The following is a 26,221-nucleotide window of genomic DNA, read 5'->3' as shown; positions in this document are numbered from 1 at the left end:
ACTTTTTACTTGTGTGGTCAACTTGATAAAGACCTCATCGTTAGGTCGAAACGTTGTTGTTCGTCTCTTTCAATAAATCTGCCTGATGGAACCCATGAGTGCCTGGAGCCTTTTTCTATTTTAATCATTTGAAGAGTGAGAATCCAAAATCCATGAAACTTCCAGGAAAGCTTGGGAGAAATTAAAAAATTAGGGTGTCCAAAGTTTCTATATGTTTCTATAGAACGACTCTTGTTTTTGGAAATATTTTGGAGGAAACCGGTTAATATTTAAGTTCCTTTTTCCTTTAAGAGCATGTATAGATAGATGGAATATTGCATTGTGTAAAAATTGAAGGCAATTGATTGAAATTGAAGTTCTTTTTTTCCATTATGCCACATGAAGCTCCCTAAAACACAAGCTTAATGTCACTCATTTGTAAATTGAGAATCCAAAATCCATGATACTTCCAACATAGCTTTGGGAAGTAAAAAATGTAGGATGTGCAAAGTTTCAAGGCAACTGATTAATGTATGGACACATTATAATACATTAAGTTCCTTCTCAATTATTCTGTTCACATTGAGGCTTAACGTGGATGCGGGGAGAAAAGCCCTCCCCACAAGAAAAATGGCCGCCGCCGCACCGATCATCAAAGATCGTGGCGGCGGCAGGCTAAAACATCTTAGGAAGTAATCTGTATCGCTTTCTAAGAATAAAGGCATTGCTGACATGCCTCAATATCGAGGTACTGCATTCAACTATGCAAGGTCAATGGAGCCCAGCTCACTAATCAGTCTGATTAGTTAAAAAAATTAAATTGTTTAAACATTTTTTTTTAAAAAAAATGGTAACATGTAAAAATAATTCCCCAGTGTCACCAAAAAAAGAAAAAAATATATATATAAATTTTTTTGAGCAAGTCCTGCAATTCACGGTATATCTTTATAAAAATTCCCGCATGGAAAGAGTTAAAATATTGGCCTTATAAATGCCCATAGGGTCCCTAGTTTTAAAAAAAATGTATGAGTTGATGAGGTAAATTGAATTGACCGGCTTCAAAGATGTCCCAAATATGGGATGTGGGCACAGACTGACCAGATGTCTAAACGGCAAAAAAATACACACCTCACAAAGGTGGCCTTTTACCTCCCAAATAACCCATGCATGTGGGGTATCACTGCGCTCAGGAGATGTTGCTGAACACATATTGGTGTTGTTTGACAGTGACATATACCTGGAGAGGTAAATGTATACCTGAAGTATACGTGTGTGAAAGAAATACAAAAAAAATTTACTATCATAAAGTTTGGCAAAGACTGGTGGTAGAACTAGTGCATGTAAATGGTTAAAATACCAGCATTTCAAATACCTTGGGGTGTTCAGTTTTCAAAAATATTTGGTTTGATGGGGTAAATTGTATTGGCCGGCTTCAAAGATACCTGAAATAAGATATGTGGGCAGACTTGTTAACATGTCAAAATTCCAATTTGAAAAATGCACACCTCTCAAAAAGGGCCTTTAGTCCCCGAACAACCTAACAAACCCATGCATGTGAGGTATCGCTGCACTCAGAAGATGTTGCGGAACACATATTGGGGTGTTGTTTGGCAGTGACATATACCAGGAGTAGTAAATGTATACCTGGAGTACAACGTGTGTGAAAAAAATACAAACATTTTTTACTACCATAAAGTTTGGCAAAGGCTGGTGGTAGAACTAGTGCATGTAAATGGTTAAAATACCAGCATTTGCAATTGCATTGGTCGCCTTCAAAGATACCTCAAATAGCATGTGGGGCAGAATGACCAGCTTTGGGGAAAAAAATGGTTTTGAAATAGCAAAACGCTACTGGTACTTATTGCCCCATAACATGCAGAAAAAAGCAAAAAAAACACATAAAAACATTGGGAATTTCTAAACTCAGGACAAATAGTAGAATCTATTTAGCAAGTTTTTTCATTTGTTTTTGCAGATAAGTAAAAGATTTTTGTGTTAAAGTGAGAAAAAGTCATTTTTGTAACAAAAAAATCACCATAATTTATCATTTTTTTATAGTACATTAGATGATATGATAAAAATAATGGTAATTAAAAAAAGCCCTGTTTGTCCTGAAGAAAAAACTATCTATAATATGTGTGGGTCCACAAAATGACAAAGAAGAAAAATACAGCTAAACAGCAACACAGAAAAAATGTTAAAAGAGCCATTGTCCCGAAATATACTAAGAAACAGTCTTGTCATTAAGGGGTAATTTGTTTACATTAAGACACATTAAGCACCCCCAAAAAACAATCATTTGCAACATTAGAATCATGAAACTTGTAGGATAGGTTTGGGAAGTTAATCACTTGATGTGCAAAGTGTGAAGACAATTGTTTGAGTTTTGGGCATATCATTGTACTTTAAACGGATTTTACATTAAACTGTCCATTAGAAATGTACAACATGGGACAAAATCAGGCAAATTTTTCAGTTTGTTTTTAACCCCTTCACAACAAGGCCTGTACATGTATGGGCTCACAATGCATTGTCATTGATGGGTTTAAAGACAACCTGTGGTCCATAAGGGGTTAACACATTCATTTTCATGCAAAAAATGTTGTTCCCTGCCCATTTAATTTGACTAAAAATTCAGGGGTATTTTTGATTCAGGAACAATACTCATTGTCCTACCTTTGCTGCCAAACATTTCTGCTTCCGCATCTTCTTCTTAATCAACATTTTGTCTTCTCCTTTTTCTTCAATCTGCTATCTTGTCCGCATCTCGGCAGATATAATCAGGGAAGTAAAAAAAAGTGAATATGTTTTGGTATGTTACACCAAAAGCCATAAAACAGTCAGGCTATGTTTGAATTTATCAATGCTTGTTTTGTGGAATGTTTGGAAGAAATTGGTTAAAATGTAAATTATTTTTTCTACATAAAGCCAGATTAAGCTCCCCAAAAAAACCAAGTTTAATTTCACTTACTTGCAATGTGTAAAACTAAACTCCACGAAAGTTCTAAAATATGCATGGATACTTAAAAACATAGGGTGCACAAAATTATGAATCAATGGATTGATGTTTGGGCACATTATCACACATTACGTTATTTGCACATTAAATATTTAGGATGTCTCCTTTGCTCAGTAATCTATCTGGAATCACACTTCAAACTCAAACATGTCCATCCCTAAATTTAAACATGTGCTTCGCACTTAATGTCTCTTTTCCTAAGCAGGCTTAATTCTCCTGTCTAACGGCAATCTTCTTAACCTTGTTTCATTATTTAAATATTAGAAACATTCAGAACCTAAAGAAATGTGATCTGAATCACAAAATGATATCCTATATGCAGCAAACAACAACAGAACCTACCTTAAGTAGCACAACCATACTCACCCGATCTGCACCCCATCTGTCCCTGGATGCGGCATCGTGCGGCCAGCGGCTGGATATGCCTGGCCACATACTACGGGTGTATAAAAACATAGCGTGCAGCTGTGCATATCCAGTCGCCGGCTGCGCTTATGTCCTCAGGAGGCCACTAACCTTAATTTCTCATTGACCCTATCCAAATGCTTTGTCAAATCTCTCCTTGACATGGGTGATATTATCTAAGGAAAAAAGCCCTTGCTTTGCTTTCAGTCTTCAGTAAGGTGGCTCTACACTGGCATGGTCCTCTCTGAAAGTGTTCAGGAGAGAGTCCTCAACCTAAAGAGATGGAGACTGAAGAAGCTAATCAGTTTCTATCAGCAGCATCTTCTGTCCTGCATGCAGAAAGCTAAGATGTTTGTGCTGGCAGTGCTGGGAGAGAACTCTGCTCTTGTGACATCAGTCACTGTGATGCCTCGTACCTGATGTCACTATGTCACTAGTGCACATGTAAAGGGCCCACAGTAATGGCTTCCCTAATATGGAAACATACAGTAACTATAATTCATAACCAGTTTCTCTTGTGAGGCCTTCTCACAGCTGGGATGACAGACCCTCCTATTTGGAAGTCATGGAAACATATTTTATACAAACTTTGGAATTAAATAAAACCATTGCACAAATCTCCGTGTTTTGTATCAATTGCATGAAGCAGCTCTTAGTCTCCTCACTGTTATTGGAGCACAGAAATAAATATGTGGGTGATATTCATACCAGGGAACATAATAAATAGGCCGACCCTGAGGCCCACTGAACCCTTAACCTTATGTAGTGAGTTGTGTTAATATTTAAACTCAAAGGCTCCAATACTGATGCTCATGGAAACTTTGACTTGTCATTATTTAAAAATATACTTAAATAGGTCACCTCAATTCAAGCAGGGATATTAACTATAACATACAAATAGCAAGAGCACTAATGCATAGGTTTATAGCGGTGACAAGTGAACCGTATGTCCCATATTTCCATGTGCAATCCAGGGGCCTCATGTTAGAGGGGTCTGGAAAATATCACACAGAATGTTAAAGGCTCTATTCATATCACTAGTACTGCGCTACGGAATATGATGGCGCTATATAAAACAATAAGTAATAATGAGAAATAGGTGGCAGTCCCAGCATGCATGTTTATAAGTGCCTGGTGCATGAAATACTCCACACTTTTATAACATCGGACTTGCTGTAAAACGTATGCGCCAGCTATTCACATGTAACAAAGTAACTGAACAAATTACCATAAAGTAGCAGCAGACGGGAATGTGTATGTTTGTATAACGTGTATAACAGAGAAAATATTCCTGCGCATATTTATAATATTACATTAATAAAACAAGTCATTTAGGTGCAACATGGATGCAGGAGCAATTTATGGAGGTGCAAAGTGGGTGCAATAGAAAATAGTGTGGGTGCAAAGTGGGTGCAATGGCAAGTCATTTTTTTCATTTTGGGTGCAGTGGAAACTTATGTGGGTGCAAAGTGGGTGCAATTGTAGGTCATTTTTTTCCATTATGCATGCATCTAATTAATTAAATAATTAATTAAATAATTCTAGCCTTGGTAAAATGAAAATTTTTATAAATGCAGGGGACGAGTATTTTGCATACTTTTCTTTACTCTAACCAATAGGATCAAAGAAAACACAAACTGGAAGAACCGATAAGAAAACAGCAACACGTATATAAACTCTGTCGGCCCCTGCCTCTTCCTCTTTCGTAATTATGCTGCGGGACTAAATGTCATCAACCGGAACGTAGAAGATCACATCTTCAAACATAAACATTAAGATAACCGCCAAGGACGGGAATCAACCATTTGCGTGGAAGGAACACAAAAGAGCCACAGAATTAAAGGCGCAGTTCCTACTACAATCTTGAGAGTGTGGCACAACTAGTGGGGGCTGTTTTAAACCTTTTAAACATTATTGCACCATTTGTGGTTTTTATTCTTTTTACAGAGTATTTTTAAAGCTGTATCCCCAGAATTTGTTCTGTTTTATCCATATACCTGTTATAAGGGGCTTTTTGAAGGAAGAGTCCTTGGGGAAGCTACCACATATGTGTTCCAAGGAATGAATAGAGGGTTAAAAAGCTAAGTACCCTGTTTTTATATTTTTTCATTCTTGTAGAACACAGTTACAACTGTATTTTATCTAGTAATATGTCTGATCATAGCGGTATTGTGGTATTTTTTAATATCCGGGATCGCTAAACCGCCTTTATTGTTACTCCTAGAAAGAATCTTATGGCTCACTCTAGCTTTCTTGCCTCTTCAGATATCCCTTGACCAGGCTTTTTGAATCTCTCCTAATTTTAGATAAGTTTACACCATTGGAAACATATCAAACAGATAAAGCCATTTGGGTAGGTTATGAGATTTTATGAAATCAATAGGTGCCCACCACAAAGCCTCTATATTAACCAAGTCTTTAAGACTATTAGAAGTCTGAGATAGCATAGCTATATAGTTTACATCTTTATATAATATTCTGTTATCCACTAATTATCAACGTAGTACAGCTAACTCTTCTGTCTCTTTATAAATACATAAATGATCAAAATATAAAGATTCTACTATCTGAATGTTAGTGTCATAATTCCCATCCAGAAGTGTTCTATACAAGTTCTATTACTTATACAAACTAAAATGTATTATTTGCGACTATACCCCTAATTACAATCTCTTCCCTTAACTGCCCCACAGGTTTAACTGAGCTCTTATTAAAAAAACAAAAAACTTTAATATAATACTCTTTCGACCTATGTGTCCCGTACATTATCATATATATATATATATATATATATATATATATATATATATATATATATATATAACAGTCACATAACGTGCCTAATTATTATGAACATCATCAACCTCAAATTAATTTATGAAGTAATTCCTAGCTTCGTTTATATGAGTTATATATACACAACTTTAATATTGCCTGTCTAATCTCCCGCCACCTTGCCCCCCCTCTCTCTTGCCCTTCCCCTTTTTTCCAATTTCACCATTAATTTACATGTCAGACAATTTATCAGACCCTTTTTTATGCTTAGTCTATCATCTAATTAAAGGGATCTGATATCCAGTCACCAAAATCATAAACCCCAGCCAAAAGTGTACTTTATCTTAATTTGCCTTATGTACATGTACATTATCAAATATATACCCAACAATGACAGAATATGAGGTTGATCCATCCTTCTTATCCACCTTTATGTGTTTTATTTTTTTTTCTCAATACCACCAATAGATGGTATTATCCGACACTTTATAAATTCAAAATACTATCAAAATATAAGGACCTGATATCCAATCACCGTTATCATAAATCCCACCCACAAATGTAATATACAAACTTAGCTAAAGGAAGTCAATGTTTACCCCTATTTCTCATTTTAAAGACTCTAGAACCTTTCTTGGCTGTCACCTGTTTCAGATCCCTTGAGGTTACTCCTATCTCATTTTTGATCTGTACTAAGAGGGACTGCACAGAGGTGTTAAAAAATATTGGGTGACTTTCCCTTGTTTTTGGTCCATTGATGAATCTAAGGAGCATTCTCCTAAAAAGACAGAGGAATTGGCAGTATGACTTGGAGTAGACATCTCTGAGGCCTCTGCCCGAGGTTTCTGTGATGTTGGTGAGAAAAAGCCAGTTACAAATCTATCTTTTTTATCTGTTCTTTTCCTGGGTTCTTTTTCTTTTTTTTGGGGAGGTTTTAGATCCTTTTGCTTTTCCATTCCTAATCCACTTGCAATAATTGCTTAAATGCACCCAGACCTCCTTGTTCAAGTATCTCTTATATCCTGGTTCTTCTAGGTGGGTTGAGGTGGAATGAAGCGGACAAAGAGTACCTTAGTAAGGCTTAGCACCTGAATCCCAGACAAGCCTGTTGAACGTTGTTTCTATCTCAATTCAGTTGTATTATTTCATATAGACCCAGATCTAAAAATTTGAAAACTAATGCTTTTTTTAAGTTTATTTCTACTTCAGATGAAAAACCCAGCCCTGAACCCATTATTCCTCTTACCAGTATCTTGGCTTCTATCTCTACCCAAATTCATACTCCATTGTTACATCGCATTCTAGCAGCACAGGACCAGGTTTTCACAGTCATTGACAGGAAGGCACATTTTTGGTTCCCGAGAAAGAGCGAGTTCACCTATTAGCCTGGGCGCATTCCTTATGCACCTCAGGTTACCCTTGTGCTTGTGGCAGAGCAGACATCATCGCAAAACAATTTTGGTGGCCTAATTTCTCTTCATACTGTAGGGATTATGGGGCAGGGTCTTTGATGTGTCTTTGATGTGCCGCGTTTAAATCATCCCATTATCAACCCTCTGGATATCGTCGTCTACTTTGCATTTCTGCACGTCCCTTAACCCATTTAGCCACGGATTTCATTGTAGACTTACCTTACTCAGGTGGGTACACCGTCATCCTAGCAGTGGTAGATCAATTTTCAAAGATGGCGCATTTCATTCTATTACCCAAGCTACCTTCTGCACCCGAGTTAGTTCCTATTTTCGTACATGGCTTTCCCGAACAGATCCTATGGGACAGAGGAGTGCAATTCACTGCTAAATTTTGGAAAACCCTTAATAAAGCTTTAGGTATATAATTGGCGTTCTCCTCTACATGTCATTGCAAAACAATGCCCTTACAGAAAGGACAAATCAGACATTAGAACAAATTCTTAGGCGCTTTATAGGAGACCATCAATGTGATTTGGTTAGGCTACTCCCATGGGCTGAGTTTGCTACAAATAATGTTTCCTATGAAGCCTCCAAGATATCCCATTTTTCTGTAATTATGGATACCATCCTACATCTTTACCTTCTACCACATTGAGTACAAAATCCAAAGCATTGTGGATTCTAGAAGATCCAGAAATACTATTTAATATTTGGTACTTAGGAAAGGATAAGACCCAGAGGGAAGGTTCCATTTATAGATTGAAATGCTCCCATATTACTCAAGAATTTCCACACCAAATTTCATGATAAACCAGGATATTTTTGGCCTATGGCTGGTCCTCAGGAAGGCGGTAATGTCACACATGCCCCTCGGGTACCCGCAGGCATTAGTCCCCTGTCTCATTCACCTTTGCCCAGCATGCAGGAGATCCTTCTCCCGAGATCAGGCTGCAGTAAACACCCTCCCAGCTTGAGTAAAGCGACTCTCCGATACTAAAGTTTATAGGCAGCAAACACACCCTGATAGGGCTGCCAAGGGGCATGTCTTAGTGAGGTGATTCGTTGGGAGGTGTGTCCTGTATTCGGTGCTGGATTTAAAAATACGGAAATTCATTCCACTGATACCCTGGTGTGATCTAGTATTTCGTGTAACCTGTTTTGTGAAGATTGCTTTGCTTTGATTCTTGGCTTCTTTTTTACCCCTTTTTGTCTGATGATTCAATACCTTGCATTCACTCCGTGTATGTCTGCTTACCTGCTTCATGTATGACCCCGGCTTGTCTGCTTACCTGCTTCATGTATGACCCCGGCTTGTCTGCTTACCTGCTTCATGTATGTCCCTGGCTTGTCTGCTTATCTGCTCCGTGTATGAACCCAACTTGTCTGCTTATTTACTCCATGTATGACCTTGACTTGTCTTTATACCTGCTCCGTGTATGATCCCGGCTTATCTGTTGACCAGTTTTGGAATTCCACGCTGATTTTGGAAATTTATTATTTAGTGAATCATGCTCTAAACCAAAGTTATCTACTGACTACTAGATTCGCTGGGTCTGCCAGCCTTCTCAAGGACTACTATCTATTTCTACAAATACAATACAAAATACAATTTCTACAAAAAAGTCCTTTATGAAGGTTTGGAATCTAATTGCGGAACATTGCACTATTGGGTGGATGAATTTAATTATTCGTACACGTAAAGAATCCCTAATTAAATTAGATCACGATATTGCAGACATTCGTGAAAAATTATACCCGCTTTTGGTAACAAAAGATTGTATGGAACTATCTGAGAAGTGCAAAAAAGATCTTGACAAAATAGATAAAGAAATTAAAAACATGAAACAAAAGAAATACATTAGAGATTTAAATGATTACAATAATAATAGAATCAGGAATTATGCAAAAAAAGAAGGTAATACACAATATAATAAGAGGACTTGGAATGGTCAACACCATACTAAATATCCAACTATAAAGACTGCATATAAGGAACAAGAGGATGGTTTTACCCGAATTTCCCGAGATAAAAACAAGGGAAACAGATGGGATAAAATCCCCAGAACACACAATATACGTAAAACCCCCCAATTTCATAATCAAGAAAACTCCAATTTGATTAATATTAAAAATCGTTTTGAAACATTGGCAAATTATAATGATGAAATGGGAGAGGCCTCAACCCCACCTTCCTCTTTTTTAGGAGAAGGCCCCCAAAGGGGCCAGTGGCGATAGAATCTAACCCCCATTTCACAACCGAAAAGGGGGAGATCCCAAGAAAGAGAGGGTGTCGTGGGAGGCAGAGAGTACAATGGCGAAAAAAGAGGCCGTTGGTGGAACCAATAGGGATCTTTAATCTATCTACACATAATCTCACACCAGATGAAATTAGTTTGTTAAATAAGGGTTTAAAATTTGCCCCAAATAGATGTTTTAATTCTTTTAATGCATATATAGATGTCCACAAATTCTCCAGACGATTAACAGGAATAACAACAAGCACACAATTTAAACATACCACATTATCTAACAAGTCTCACTTTTATCCAGCACAATATAAATCATCGGCTATTGATATATTTGAGAAATTGGTTACAGATGATATTGACAAATTATCAGAAAAGAAACAAAATTTTAATACCAATAATCTTACATCAGGTGAATATCGGGCCCTCAAGAATCTGCGTCAAAATGAAAATGTTGTTATAAAACCAGCAGATAAGGGGGGTGGGTTGGTTCTTTTAGACAGATCTAAATATCTTGATGAATGTTATAAACAGCTTAATGATACAACAGTCTACATAAAATTAAAAAATAATCCTATAAACGACATGAAAAAATCTTTAGTACAAATGTTGGATTATGGAAAATTATGTGGAATTCTAACTAGTAAGGAATACAATTTCTTGAATACAACCTATCCGCGGCCACCTACTTTTTACACACTCCCTAAAATTCATAAAGATTTACAGAATCCTCCCGGACGACCAATAGTTTCTGGGATTGGATCGATTTCTGCAAATTTGTCTAAATATATTGATGAGTTTTTACAACCTATGGTGAAAAATACAAGATCTTATCTAAAAGACACAACAAGTTTGCTACAACAATTGGAAGGGATCCAATGGAAGGATAGTTATTTTTAAGTTACGTGTGATGTATCTTCATTATACACGATAATTCAACATGAAAAGGGCTGTGAAGCTATAGGATATTTTTTGAATAGAGAAGAAAACATACCTAAAATACAGGGTGATTTTATAATAAGAGCCATCCAGTGGATTTTACAAAATAATTACTTTTTCTTTAATGACCAATTCTATTTACAACAACGAGGAACGGCGATGGGCACTCGTTTTGCTCCCAGCTATGCCAATCTATTTATGGCATATTGGGAAGAGACGTTTGTCTATTCTTCCCATAGCTGGGGGCAAAATTTGATTGCCTATCGTCGTTATATAGATGATCTGTTTTTTATTTGGGATGGTCCAGCGGAAGGATTGTATTCATTTTTGGAGCATCTTAATACTAATCAGTGGGGGATAAATTTAACCTCAGAACATAGCAAACAACAAATTCCATATCTGGATCTTTTAATATATATTGAACAATCAAAATTATGCACAAAAACTTTCTTTAAAGTAGTGGACACAAACAGTTATATCCTCTATAATAGTGGACATTATAGTCCATGGCTGAACAACATCCCTAAGGGACAGTTCATGCGCATAAAACGTAACTGTTCAAATAATTCTATATACCAACAACAAATTAATAAGGTTAACGATCAATTTATACAAAAAGGTTATCCAGAATCAATATTACAAAAAGCTATGAGAGAGACCGAGATGGTAGAACGGACACATTTATTAACATCCAAAAAAAGGGACGTTCAAGAAAATACAATACCTTTAATTTTCAATTATGATAAATGCCATCACGAGTTAAAAAAAATTGTCAAACGTCATTGGTCTATACTTTTAAAGGATGATGACCTGAAACAAATCCTCCCTGAAACCCCTAAAGTGATTTATAGGGGGCTCCAAATTTGAGTTTAAGTTTAACTTCTAGTTTTATTAAATCTCAACATAAGGTTAATGGATTTATACATAATAATACAGGGTTTTATAAATGTGGACAATGCACCTCATGTCAAGGGATAAACTGTATGAACAGGTCAGCAATTAAAGTGTTCAAGAGCTGTAGAACAGGCAAACAATACAACATAAAAAATGTAATAACATGCCATACTAAAAATGTTATTTATCTATTGGAATGCCCATGTGGACTCCAATATGTTGGAAGAACGGTGAGACCACTTCATAAAAGAATCGATGAACATGTCAGAGGGGGGCTCAAACAAATCACACTTTAAAGAATGTCACAACAGCGACCCTAAGCACCTTAAATATATAGGTATACAGGTAGTCCAGAGAAATTGGAGAGGAGGAAATTTTTTTTTTTTTTTTTAAATCAGTTTTTATTAGCCACTGCGAGGCGCGTCAGTGCACACAGAGATACAAACAATGAGTTACAAATGAGTATCACAACAATGTAACATCACAGCAATACGTATAGAATCACAGAAGCGAATACAATAAACTGCCACAATGATGTTGGTACAGGAATGATAAGCAGCAGTAATGTCAGTTCAAACAATGTAACCCAAACATGGAAGGAGTAGTGACGAGCCCCCCAGCGGGTTTTCGTTTTATATCATACCAGAAAGGGGAAAAAGAAGAGAAAGAGAAAAAAAGAAAAAGACGGAGGGAAAGAGGGAAGGGATCCAGAATTAGAAGATGAATAGAGAAAAAGGGAGAAAAGAGAAGGAGGAGGAGATGGCAACTTCCACGAGACATGTGGCTAGTTAGAGATAAAGCAGGGCCGACTGGGCGGTAATATCCGTGTGAACAGCGAGCCATGGTCCCCAGACGGCGGTAAAGGAGGGCATCTTATTTCTCAATTTAGCAGTCAAATGTTCCATTACAATGAGGTCCCACACAGCGGATTGCACTTCTGTTAAGGTAGGTGGGTTCCCCTTCCATTTCCTAGCAATCGTTAGCTTAACCGTAGCGCAGAGGCGATGAATGAGATCGTGATTATGACGCGATAAATTCGGCTCTGAGGCGTCCATCACCAATAAGGCGACCTCCGGAGTCCCGACGACGGTAAGACCCAAGGCCTGGGAAAGCTGGTGAAATGAGTCTCTCCAGAGCAGTTGAATGGGCGGACAGGACCACCACGCATGCAGGTAAGTACCCGGAACACCACATCCCCTGAAGCAGGTGTTATCTGAGGATCGGAATATATGGGACAGTCGCGACGGGGAAAGGTACCAATGAGCTACCACCTTGTAGAGTCGTTCCTTCACAAGCGTACAAGCGGTAAGTTTATGCATGGTGGAGGCTGCCTCATCCCACACCTCGCTAGCATAGTTCGTGTTTAAGTCTAAGTGCCATCTGTGTCTATATGAAGGTGGCCCACCAAACCGTGCCGCAAGGAAGTGGTCGTAGATGGTAGATATAGCGTGCTTCAGACGTGTACCAGCTAGGAATCGCTTTTCAAATGGAGTTGCCGCAGCCAAGCGGTGTGCCGATAAACAGGAGTGCAGAAAGTGTCTAATCTGAAGATAGCGAAACATCTCCGAGGGTGGAATCTGTAGTGTCTCGCGAAGCAATGCAAACGAGTGGACAGCCTGCTGATGGACCAATTGGCCTAATCTCACAATTCCCTTCTCCAGCCACCACCCGAAGCTCCGCGGATGCAGTCCCGCCGGGAAAGGAGGAAATTTTATTAAAAAAATTGGTCAGATTGAGATGAAGTGGGTCTATGTATTGAAAACACTACATCCTATGGGATTGAATCAGGATTTTGATCTATTTAATTTTTTAGATTAATTATTCCCTCATAAAATATGAAACTAATTTATTATTAATATATATGTATATGTGATTTTAGATATATATTTCTCATATATGCTTTTATATGTTTTAAATTATGTAATGTATATCTATTTATATTGGTATTTATACATGATCTTTATAAACATTCTACTAACGTGAGAAACACTACATGCCCCATATGGATGGGTTTGATAGGTCTTTGAGCCAATTTCTAACTTATTATGATTAAAATGTTTTATAGTTAAGTGTGTTTTTAATTCATTCTCTTTGTGCAATATGGACATTGTTATAGATATTTTTATGGACACTTAAATATGAGTGCTGAATATGGACAAACTTTTATACATAATGCATTCTAATAATATTGGATTTAAACATCAGCTGCACATAAAGGGACTTCACCTGGCAGATTTAATGCAGCAGAGCATATAAGGATAATGAAGAGGAGGGACTGGTATGCATCTGAGGAAACCTGATTGGGTGAAACGCGTTATGCAAATTTGCGACACGCCCACCTGGAAGTAGCACAAACTACACAGGCAAAGCATGGAACTTTGTTTGCTTGTTGCAAGCATATCGTTTTTTAGATTTTACTACTAATAAATTGCTATTTTTACTTTCAAATCCTCCTCTTCATTTTGACCTCCTGTACATCTTGAGCTGATACTCATTGAGGAACAACAACATTGAGTGGAACACCACAAGCTGCTGTTTTCCAGAAACTATTGGATCCTATGATATTCCTACGCAGACGCCCTATAGTTTGAGCAAACTTGGTTGCTCAAAAGATTGTGAGTACCAATCTTATAGGAGGGTTAATATCTTTTGTATAAACAATATTATACTATTATCTATATGTTTCTTTTATTTTTCATGTGACCCTATGTGATGTCTCATAGAAGACATCACATGTGATTTGTGATCTGAATCTAAGTATACCTGTTGTTTTTTTTTTTTATTTATTATGCACGATGGGTGTTATTTTGTAAGGACGGACATGTTCAAGTATTGCATAACACTATTAATATAGAGTTATTACAAATGGAGCGCTGCACTCTATCTTTTGTCTATTTCTACAAATACCTATATGACAAAAAAGTCAATGGGGCCTGATGGGATACACCCGCAGTTATTAAAAGAGCTTGGTGGTGTACTAGCAAAATTTTATTTTATTTATTTAACAAATTATTGGTAACATGAGTCGTCCCAGGGGATTTGAAATTAGTGAATGTTGTGTCCACTCACAAAAAAGGCAGTAGGGAGGAGTCAGGCAACCACGGGCCAGTTAGTCTTACATCTGTAGTGGGGAAATTAATGGAAACTATGTTATAGGATAGGATTGTTGAACATCTGATGTCACATGGGTTTCAAGATAAAAAAACAACTAATCTTATTGATTTTTTTGATTGGGTGACTAAAGTAATTGATCAAGTTGGTGCAGTAGACATTGCGTATCTGGATTTCAGTAAGGCTTCTGACACTGTCCCACATAGAAGATTTATAAATAAACTGCAATCTCTGGGTTTAAATCCCAATGTTGTTGAATGGATTAGGGGGTGGCTGAGTGACAGAAAACAGAGTGTTGTAGTCAATGGCGTATATACAGAACAAGGTTACCAGTGTGGTACCTGCAGGGATCTTATTTGGACCCGTTCTCTTTAATATCTTATCAGTGATATTGCAGAAGGTCTTCATGGAAATGTCTTTTTGCTGACGACACAAACATTTGCAACAGGGTTGATGTTCCAGGAGGGATAAGCCAAATGGCAAATGATTTAGATAAACTGGAAAAATGATCAGAGCTGCGGCAATTGGTATTTAATGTGGATAAATGCAAAGTAATGCACCTGGGGCATTAAAACCCAAGGGCAGAGTATAGAATATTTGATACTGTCCTAACCTCAAAGTGTGAGGAAAGGGATTTAGGGGTAATTATTTCTGAGGATTTAAAGGTAGGCAGAAAATGCAATAGAGCTAGCAGAATGCTTGGTTGCCGTTGTACAGAGTACTGGTGAGACCTGTCGGAGAACTTCCGAGTACTTCTATACCTTGGGTTTCCAAATTATGTAGATATCTTTATCGAGCGGCCAGAGAGAAATCAGACACACAGACAAGAGTGTTTGTATAATAAGATTCCTGTTTATTATGACGCATTATGGATATACTTATAAAATCATACCGGAAATAAGGCCCTATCCTAAACCAATCATAATACATAAAATAGTTCTATGCCCTTATTAGTAAAAATATTTATACAACTAATTGCGAAGAAGGTCAGGATGATGTATCCAGACAAACCTTGTGCTCAGTATCCAAACAAACTGGTGTTATCAGTATTTACTGGAAATATTCAGGAGAACAGAATATGGGACATAGGTCATCCTGTATTCTTCCACAGACCTCACTTGGAGTGTTGTGTACGGTACTGGAGACCATAAAGGGTTACTAAAATGGTTCATGGATTACAGGATAAAACTTACCAGGAAAGGTTAGCGCGGAAGAAAGACGTGACAGGGGGGATATGATAGAAATATTTAAATACTTAAAGGGAATCAACACGATAAAGGAAGATAGTTTATTTAAAAGGAGAAATACTACCACAACAAGAGGACATAGTCTTAAGCTAGAGGGGCAAAGGTTTAAAGGTAACATCAGGAAATATTTCTTTATGAAAAGGGTAGTGGATGCATGGGATAGCCTTCCAGCAGAAGTGGTAGATGTTAATGCAGTGAAGATATTTATGCCAGCATGGGATAGGCATAAGGCTAAGCTAGATATAGTATAAGGGCAGGTACTAAGGGGAGATTGGGAAGACTGGATGGGCCAAATGGTTCTTATCTGTCACTTTCTATGTCCATGTTTCTATGCCATCAGGTGCAGGAAGGCATGGCGCAGTAGCAGTCCTAACAGTGCTCCATCGTTGCTGACCCGGATCATGCACCCACTACCCCTTCTGCCTGCTAATTACCCTTTTGATCACTGGACCGATACCTCGGATATTCTGACCTCTAGATTGTTTTTGGATTTTCCTTGTCTGCCGCCTGCCTTCTGATATATTTTGTGGACTGTTATACCGGCTTTCTAGTCCACCTCCAGGTAGCTCTTAACAATAAGCTCCCAACATTGGCCAAGTCTGAGTGAAAGACGCCGGATCTGGGTGCGAGCTGAAGGAGTTCTTTGTCTGGTGGATTGTCCCGCATGCGAAGAGATCTAAATATAACGGGCCTCTCTCCGCTGATGAAGGCTTCCCTGTGAAATCTCCAGTCTCTCGCATCTCGCCAATGTCTGGAAAACCTGGAAATCTGCCATTTGTTTTTTATAGTTGTTGAACACAGTAAATGTATAAAAATGATGTAAAGTTACTGGTATTTGTGCAGAGTGAATGGGTGAAATGTTTTTTTTTAATTGTCCATTCGGTATATGCCATATCTTTAGAAATAAGAGCAGACAAATATATCTACAATAAAATTTTGTTTTTTGATATATGTGCTTACTAAGAATTTGTAATGATTCAATATTGCGATGAGCGTACAAATTACACTATGGTCCATTCCTGTGTCATCTTAATCTGAGCAGAAAAACAATAGCCCTAAAAGCTTTAATAGCATTTGTATTGGATCCATCATGAATAAAGGACCTTGTTGGTAATATGTTTCTATACTGAAATCTATAATTCATTCTAAAGTCACTTATTTTTCTGTGTTTACCCTAACGCAAAACAAAATTAAGATCATCAATAGTATCAAAGTGTGAATTTAAAGGTGCTGTTCCACTTTAAAAAAACATAACTTGTGTTCTGTTGCATGTTAAGCAAACAAACTCTAGTCAATATGTAATTTTATCCTTTCATCGGAAGGTTTCAGCATGTACAAACAACAAATCAACAACCTTTATGTGCCTATCTTTGTCATATGGCAATTAAACACCCCCTGAAATATTATGAATGAGGCAACATTTCACAAGATTTTTATTGTTTTTATTTATTTCACAGAAATGTTTTAGCTTTCAGCTGTTTAATGAAATCTAAATGACTCAGTTCTATAAAATTCAAGTAGGTGGAACAGCAAATTTTTAACGTTGTCATGGTAGATTGCTGTCCTTTTTTCTTGGACATTGCTATCTTTCCCCTACAACCCAGCTAGAGATTGATATTCTTCAGAAGCATACAGAGAACCTTAGCCTACACGGCAAAGTGCTGACTCCAGTTTGGGAAACTTGATCCCTTTTGTTTAAGAAAATCATCCCAGGATCCAAGTAAATCTATCCTTGCCACTTCTACTAAAACCTTCAATAACATGATATATAGATAGAGACTGAAAATTTGGTTCAGCTAAATACCGTATTTGCTCGATTATAAGACGACCCCCAAATCTTAATATTAATTTAGGAAAAAAAGAAAAAGCCTGAATATAAGACGACCCTATAGGAAAAAAGTTTTACCAGTAAATGTTAATTCATTTAAACAATTTTTTTAATAAAAGCTATGCTTGAGAAAAATATTTTGGTTTTATTTCCTTCTATTTTCCAACCTGCCCCCCAGTTATGCACATCTGCCCCAGAAGTGCCTTATACCCCCTATATGCATCCTCCTGTGTTATGCCCCCCTCCAACTTACCGGTGCATCTGAGTCCCCGGTGCTTAGTCCGGGCAGCGTGTAGAGCTCTATGCGATTGTATCGTGTAGAGCTCTACGCGATTATATCGCGTAGAGCTCTACACACAGCCCGGACTAAGCACCGGGGACTCAGATGCACCGGTAAATTGGGTCGGGGGTTAACACAGGAGGATCCAGGTCCCCTGCATCTGGGTCCCCAGTGCTTAGTCCAGGAAGCGTGTAGAGCTCTCAGAAGCACCGGTAAGTGGGGGGGGGGGTTAACACAGGAGGATCCAGGTCCCCTGCATCGCTGCGGGGGATCTGGATCTTAGTCTCATAATCAGACCTATTTGAGGTCTGATTATAAGACGACCCTGATTATAAGACGAGGGTTATTTTTCAGAGCATTTGCTCTGGGAAAAAACCTCGTCTTATAATCGAGCAAATACGGTATATGATTCTCTTAGAATATAATATGCCTGAAGAAACCTAAATGTACTTTCTCCACTAAAATCTGATCATCACTATGTATAGATGTGTGTTCTGTGCAGTGAAATAAATTAGAGAAGACAGAGAATTGAATCATATTTACTTTATTAAGTAAAATTGTAATATAAACATAGTCATGCTATACTTCATTATGGGTTGATCCAGAGGAAGACGAAAAAACCCTGTAGAAACTCTGGCCAATTACGTTTCATCAGGGGAAAAAATTGCTTCCTGACCCCAAATGTGGCGATCGGATTTCTCCTTGGATCAACCCTCTCATGAATATTGCTGTTTACATTTACTGTAATAGGTCGTTATCTGACGAGATTACACGTAGCTTCCTTATCATGCTCTGCCAAGCTTAGAAAATAATAAGAAAATAGGTGGTGGATACAGACATAACAGGGTCCATAACCTCAAAGCTTACACATAGCTGTTCTGTTGAGAAATCGATAATGTGAAGGATACAACATAACGAAAAGTAGATTTCTACAGGCAGATCTTATACATGAATACTGCATTGAAGCTGAACTCTAAGGGTAAGGATACAATAAAAGGTCCTAATTCACTGGATACAATATTAGAGATCCTAGTTAATAGAAGTGTTACTTTACTACTTCATTGATCTAAAACCTATACAATAAATATGATAAATACATACATATGAACAGGAGAATACAAACAATGAACATTTTTGCCTTGTACAACATTATATAAAGGATACAGTTCAAGGAATATGGGACCCGGCCTACAGAGCTTCTGTCTTGATGGCTAGTATTCCTGAATTTCAACATACCAGGTTAAAAACCCCATGCCATTTAGAGACAGCTGCCGAGAGCAGCCAGAGATAAAAGAACTATCTGGTTGTGCTGGAAAGCTAATGTCAGGAGAGAACCAGAAAATCTGTCCCATTTTACACATTTTTTGCAGAACACATCGAGTAGCGCAAATGGTCACCAATGATAACGAAGAAACGTAAGTAAACACACAATGCCTTTTGTTCAGGGACATCCTAAAACATTTAATGTTCTTTTTTTTTTGCACGTTAAGCTATATTAAGCTTCCCGAAAAACAACCTTAATCTCGCCTATTTGCAAATTGGGAAAACAACATCCATAAAACGTTCAAAATAGTTAGGGGACACTAAAAAAATTAGGGTGTTCAAAGATTAGCAGCAAAGCTCTTTTTACATTAGGCTGTTTACATTGTACATTTTAATTAAATGTTACATGTGAATAATTTTTGGTATGTCTTACCAAAGTCCTGAAAATTTAAGAACATGTATAGATAGATGAACTATTGCATTGTGTAAAGACTGAAGATTGATATTTAAGTTCTTTTTTTTCATATTAAGGCACATTAGGCTCCCTGAAAACAAGCTGAATGTCACTGAGATGTTAAACTGAGAATCCAAAATCCATGAAACTTCAAACATAGCTTTGAGAAGTTAAAATTTTAGGATGTGCAAAGTTTTAAGGCAATTGATTGATGTTTGGACACATTATAGTACATTAAGTTCCTTCTCAATTATTAAATTAAATATGAATATTTTTTTGTATATTTGACCAAGTGTCCTGAAAAGTTCAAGATATCTTTGAATATATTGAAACTTGTTTTGTGAAGAATTTTAGATGGTTAATATTTAAGTAATTTGTTTACATTAAGACACATTAAGCACCCCCCAAAAAAACTTATTGCCAATCATTTGAAGAGTGAGAATCCAAAATCCATGAAACTTCCAGGAAAGCTAGGGGGAGATTAAAAAATTAGGGTGTCCAAAGTTTCTATATGTTTCTATAGACCGACTCTTGTTTTTGGAAATATTTTGGAGGAAACCGGTTAAAATTTAAGTTCCTTTTTCCTTTAAGAGCATGTATAGATAGATGGAATATTGCATTGTGTAAAAATTGAAGGCAATTGATTGAAATTGAAGTTCTTTTTTTCCATTATGCCACATGAAGCTCCCTAAAACACAAGCTTAATGTCACTCATTTGTAAATTGAGAATCCAAAATCCATGAAACTTCAAACATTGCTTTGGGAAGTTAAAATTTTAGGATGTGCAAAGTTTTAAGGCAATTGATTGATGTTTGGACACATTATAGTACATTAAGTTCCTTCTCAATTGTTAAATTAAATATGAATATTTTTTTGTATATTTGACCAAGTGTCCTAAAAAGTTCAAGATATCTTTGAATACATTGAATCTTGTTTTGTCAAGAATTTTAGATGGTTAATATTTAAGTAATTTGTTTACATTAAGACACATTAAACACCCCCCAAAAAAGCTTAATGCCAATCATTTGAAGAGTGAGAATCCAAAATCCATGAAACTTCCAGGAAAGCTTGGGGGGAAAAAAAAAATTAGGGTGTCCAAAGTTTCTATATGTTTCTATAGAACGACTCTTGTTTTTGGAAATATTTTGGAGGAAACCGGTTAATATTTAAGTTCCTTTTTCCTTTAAGAGCATGTATAGATAGATGGAATGTTGCATTGTGTAAAAATTGAAGGCAATTGATTGAAATTGAAGTTCTTTTTTTTCCATTATGCCACATGCAGCTCCCTAAAACACAAGCTTAATGTCACTCATTTGTAAATTGAGAATCCAAAATCCATGAAACTTTAAACATTGCTTTGGGATATTAAAATTTTAGGATGTGCACAGTTTTAGGCAATTGATTGATGTTTGGACACATTATAATACATTAAGTTCCTTCTCAATTATTAAATTAAATATGAATATTTTTTTGTATATTTGACCAAGTGTCCTGAAAAGTTCAAGATATCTTTGAATACATTGAATCTTGTTTTGTCAGGAATTTTAGATGGTTAATATTTAAGTAATTTCTTTACATTAAGACACATTAAGCACCCCCCAAAAAAGCTTAATGCCAATCATTTGAAGAGTGAGATTCCAAAATCCATGAAACTTCCAGGAAAGCTTGGGGGATCTTCAAAAATTAGGGTGTCCAAAGTTTCTATATGTTTCTATAGAACGACTCTTGTTTTTGGAAATATTTTGGAGGAAACCGGTTAATATTTAAGTTCCTTTTTCCTTTAAGAGCATGTATAGATAGATAGATGGAATATTGCATTGTGTAAAAATTGAAGGCAATTGATTGGAATTTAAGTTCTTTTTTTCCATTATGCCACATGAAGCTCCCTAAAACACAAGCTTAATGTCACTCATTTGTAAATTGAGAATCCAAAATCCATGAGACTTCAAACATTGCTTTGGGAAGTTAAAATTTTAGGATGTGCAAAGTTTTAAGGCAATTGATTGATGTTTGGACACATTATAGTACATTAAGTTCCTTCTCAATTATTAAATTAAATATTAATATTTTTTTGTATATTTGACCAAGTGTCCTGAAAAGTTCTAGATATCTTTGAATACATTGAATCTTGTTTTGTCAAGAATTTTAGATGGTTAATATTTAAGTAATTTGTTTAAATGAAGACACATTAAGCACCCCCCCAAAAAGCTTAATGCCAATCATTTGAAGAGTGAGAATCCAAAATCCATGAAACTTCCAGGAAAGCTAGGGGGAGATTAAAAAATGAGGGTGTCCAAAGTTTCTATATGTTTCTATAGAACGACTCTTGTTTTTGGAAATATTTTGGAGGAAACAGGTTACTATTTAAGTTCCTTTTTCCTTTACGAGCATGTATAGATAGATGGAATATTGCATTGTGTAAAAATTGAAGGCAATTGATTGAATTTGAAGTTCTTTTTTTCCATTATGCCACATGAAGCTCCCTAAAACACAAGCTTAATGTCACTCATTTGTAAATTGAGAATCCAAAATCCATGAAACTTCAAACATTGCTTTGGGAAGTTAAAATTTTAGGATGTGCAAAGTTTTAGGCAATTGATTGATGTTTGGACACATTATAGTACATTAAGTTCCTTCTCAATTATTAAATTAAATATGAATATTTTTTTGTATATTTGACCAAGTGTCCTGAAGAGTTCAAGATATCGTTGAATACATTGAATCTGGTTTTGTGAAGAATTTTAGATGGTTGTAATTTAAGTAATTTGTTTACATTAAGACAAATTAAGCACCCCCCAAAAAAGCTTAATGCCAATCATTTGAAGAGTGAGAATCCAAAATCCATGAAACTTCCAGGAAAGCTTGGGGGAGATTAAAAAATTAGGGTGTCCAAAGTTTCTATATGTTTCTATAGAACGACTCTTGTTTTTGGAAATATTTTGGAGGAAACCGGTTACTATTTAAGTTCCTTTTTCCTTTAAGAGCATGTATAGATAGATGGAATATTGCATTGTGTAAAAATTGAAGGCAATTGATTGAAATTGAAGTTCTTTTTTTCCATTATGCCACATGAAGCTCCCTAAAACACAAGCTTAATGTCACTCATTTGTAAATTGAGAATCCAAAATCCATGAAACTTCAAACATTGCTTTGGGAAGTAAAAATTTTAGCATGTGCAAAGTTTTAAGGCAATTGATTGATGTTTGGACACATTATAGTACATTAAGTTCCTTCTCAATTATTAAATTAAATATGAATATTTTTTTGTATATTTGACCAAGTGTCCTGAAAAGTTCAAGATATCTTTGAATACATTGAATCTTGTTTTGTCAAGAATTTTAGATGGTTAATATTTAAGTAATTTGTTTACATTAAGACACATTAAGCACCCCCCAAAAAAGCTTAATGCCAATCATTTGAAGAGTGAGAATCCAAAATCCATGAAACTTCAAACATTGCTTTGGGAAGTTAAAATTTTAGGATGTGCAAAGTTTTAAGGCAATTGATTGATGTTTGGACACTCTATTGACAACTTGGAGAGGAGTCTGCTGCTCACTGAGCAAGCTCTCTCGCGGGTAGAGGTGGGGGAGGATAGCGGGATGGAGGTACAGGACAGTCAGGCAGCTAGCTGGGTTACAGTTAGAAGGCGGGGTAGGGGGAAAAGCGCCAGGGAGGCTAGTCCTGATCTAGCACACCCCAACAAGTTTGCCCGGTTGGCAGATGAGGGGGATGTTAGTTCAGAGTTAGCAATACTGCAGCAAGTCACTGCCTCTGACCTCCAGAGCGGTGTCTGCTCCAGTAAGGAGGGAAGGACGAGCACAGGGCAGGCCAGACAGGTGCTGGTAGTAGGGGACTCTATTATTAGGGGGACAGACAGGGCAATCTGTCACAAAGACCGGGATCGCCGAACAGTGTGTTGTCTGCCTGGCGCTCGAGTTCGGCACATCGCGGATCGGGTTGACAGATTACTGGGAGGGGCTGGAGAAGACCCAGCTGTCATGGTGCACATTGGCACCAATGACAAAGTAAGAGGTAGGCGGAGTGTCCTTAAAAATGATTTCAGGGACTTAGGTAGCAAGCTCAAGGCAAGGACCTCCAAGGTAGTATTTTCTGAAATATTACCTGTACCACGTGCCACACCAGAGAGGCAGCGGGAGATTAGGGAGCTAAACAAGTGGCTCAGAAGCTGGTGTAGGAAGGAGGGGTTTGGGTTCATGGAGAACTGGGCCGACTTCTCTGTCGGATACAGGCTCTACGGTAGGGACGGGCTGCACCTCAATGGGGAGGGTGCAGCTGTACTCGGGGAGAAGATGGCCAGAAGGGTGGAGGAGTGTTTAAACTAGGGAAAGGGGGGGAGGGAAACTACAATATAGAAGGGGAAGATAGTATAGATAGAGAGCTGGGGCATATAAATGTACCTGGGGGTGGAGCGGAGGGAGGGGTTAGAATAGTTAATAGGGATAGGCTTGATAGGAGAAAAAACCATACACCTCTAAATTGTATGCTTACTAATGCCAGAAGTCTGACCAATAGAACTGGCGAACTGGAGTTAATAATGTCTGCAGAAAATTATGACATAGTGGGTATAACAGAGACATGGTTGGATGATAGCTATGACTGGGCGGTTAACATACAGGGTTATAGTCTATTCAGGAAGGATCGAAAAAAACAAAAAGGGGGAGGAGTTTGCCTTTATGTAAAGTCCAGCCTAAAGGCCACACTGCGGGAGAATATATGTGAGGGAAATGATGATGTGGAGTCATTATGGGTAGAAATATATGGAAAGAAAAATAATAAAATACTGATCGGGGTTTGCTATAAGCCACCAAATATAATTGAAGCAGCAGAAGATCAATTATTAAAGCAAATAAACAAGGCAGCAAATCACAATGAGGTGGTTATTATGGGGGACTTTAACTATCCCGACATAAACTGGGAAACCGAGACCTGTGAATCTCATAAAGGAAACCGCTTTCTGACTATAAGTAAAGATAATTATCTGTCCCAAATGGTACAGGACCCAACCAGAGGGGGCGCTCTACTGGACTTAATATTAACCAACAGACCTGACAGAGTAACTAATGTGCAGGTCAGAGGGCACCTAGGAAATAGTGATCACAATATAATACATTATAACTTGTCGTTCAATAAGGGAACTCTTAGAGGAGCCACAAGAACTATGAACTTTAGGAAGGCAAAGTTTGATCAACTAAGAGAAGCCCTTAACACTGTAAATTGGGAAAATGTCCTCAAAAACAAAAGCACAGATACTAAATGGGAGATTTTTCAAAATATCTTAAATTCTCACTGTGAAAAGTACATACCGTATGGGAATAAAAGTGTCAGGAGCAAGAGAAAACCAATGTGGATAAATAAAAATGTAAAGGTGGCAATAAATGGCAAAAAAAAGGCATTTAAGCTACTAAAACAGGAAGGCAGTGAGGAAGCACTAAGAAGCTATCGGGAAAAAAATAAAATATGTAAAAATCAGATAAAAGCAGCAAAAGTGGCGACAGAAAGACTCATTGCCAAAGAGAGTAAAACAAACCCCAAAATGTTCTTTAACTATATAAATAGTAAAAAGGTTAAAAATGAAAGCGTCGGCCCCTTAAAAAGTAATGAGGGAGACGTTATAGACGGGGATCAGGAAAAAGCGAATCTATTAAATATATTCTTCTCTGCTGTATTCACAGAGGAAAATGAAATGCCAGGTAATATACAGCAGGATGAGATAAATGCCCCAGTACATGTCGCCTGTCTAACCCAGGAAGAAGTGCAGTGCCGCCTAAAAAAAATCAAAATAGACAAATCACCAGGTCCAGATGGCATTCCCCCCCGCGTTCTAAGGGAGTTAAGTAATGTAATAGACAGACCCCTATTTCTAATATTCAAGGACTCTATAGTGACCGGGTCTGTTCCCCAGGACTGGCGCATTGCAAATGTTGTGCCAATATTCAAAAAGGGGACCAAAAGTGACCCGGGGAATTATAGGCCTGTTAGTTTAACTTCTGTTGTATGTAAACTGTTTGAGGGTTTCCTAAGAGGTGCTATTTTGGAGAATCTCAATGAAAATAAATGTATGACTCCATATCAGCATGGGTTTACAAGGGATCGGTCCTGTCAAACTAACCTGATCAGCTTTTATGAGGAGGTGAGCTCAAGACTGGATCGGGGAGAATCGCTGGATGTCGTATATCTTGATTTTTCCAAAGCATTTGATACGGTGCCACATAAAAGGCTGGTACATAAAATGAGAATGCTTGGGCTGGGGGAGAATGTGTGTATGTGGGTAAGTAACTGGCTCAGTGATAGGAAACAGAGGGTGGTTATTAATGGTACATACTCTGAGTGGGTGACTGTTACTAGTGG

Source organism: Spea bombifrons, chromosome 3, assembly GCF_027358695.1.
Source record: "Spea bombifrons isolate aSpeBom1 chromosome 3, aSpeBom1.2.pri, whole genome shotgun sequence".
Lineage (NCBI taxonomy): Eukaryota > Metazoa > Chordata > Amphibia > Anura > Pelobatidae > Spea > Spea bombifrons.
This window is presented reverse-complemented; position numbering follows the sequence as displayed.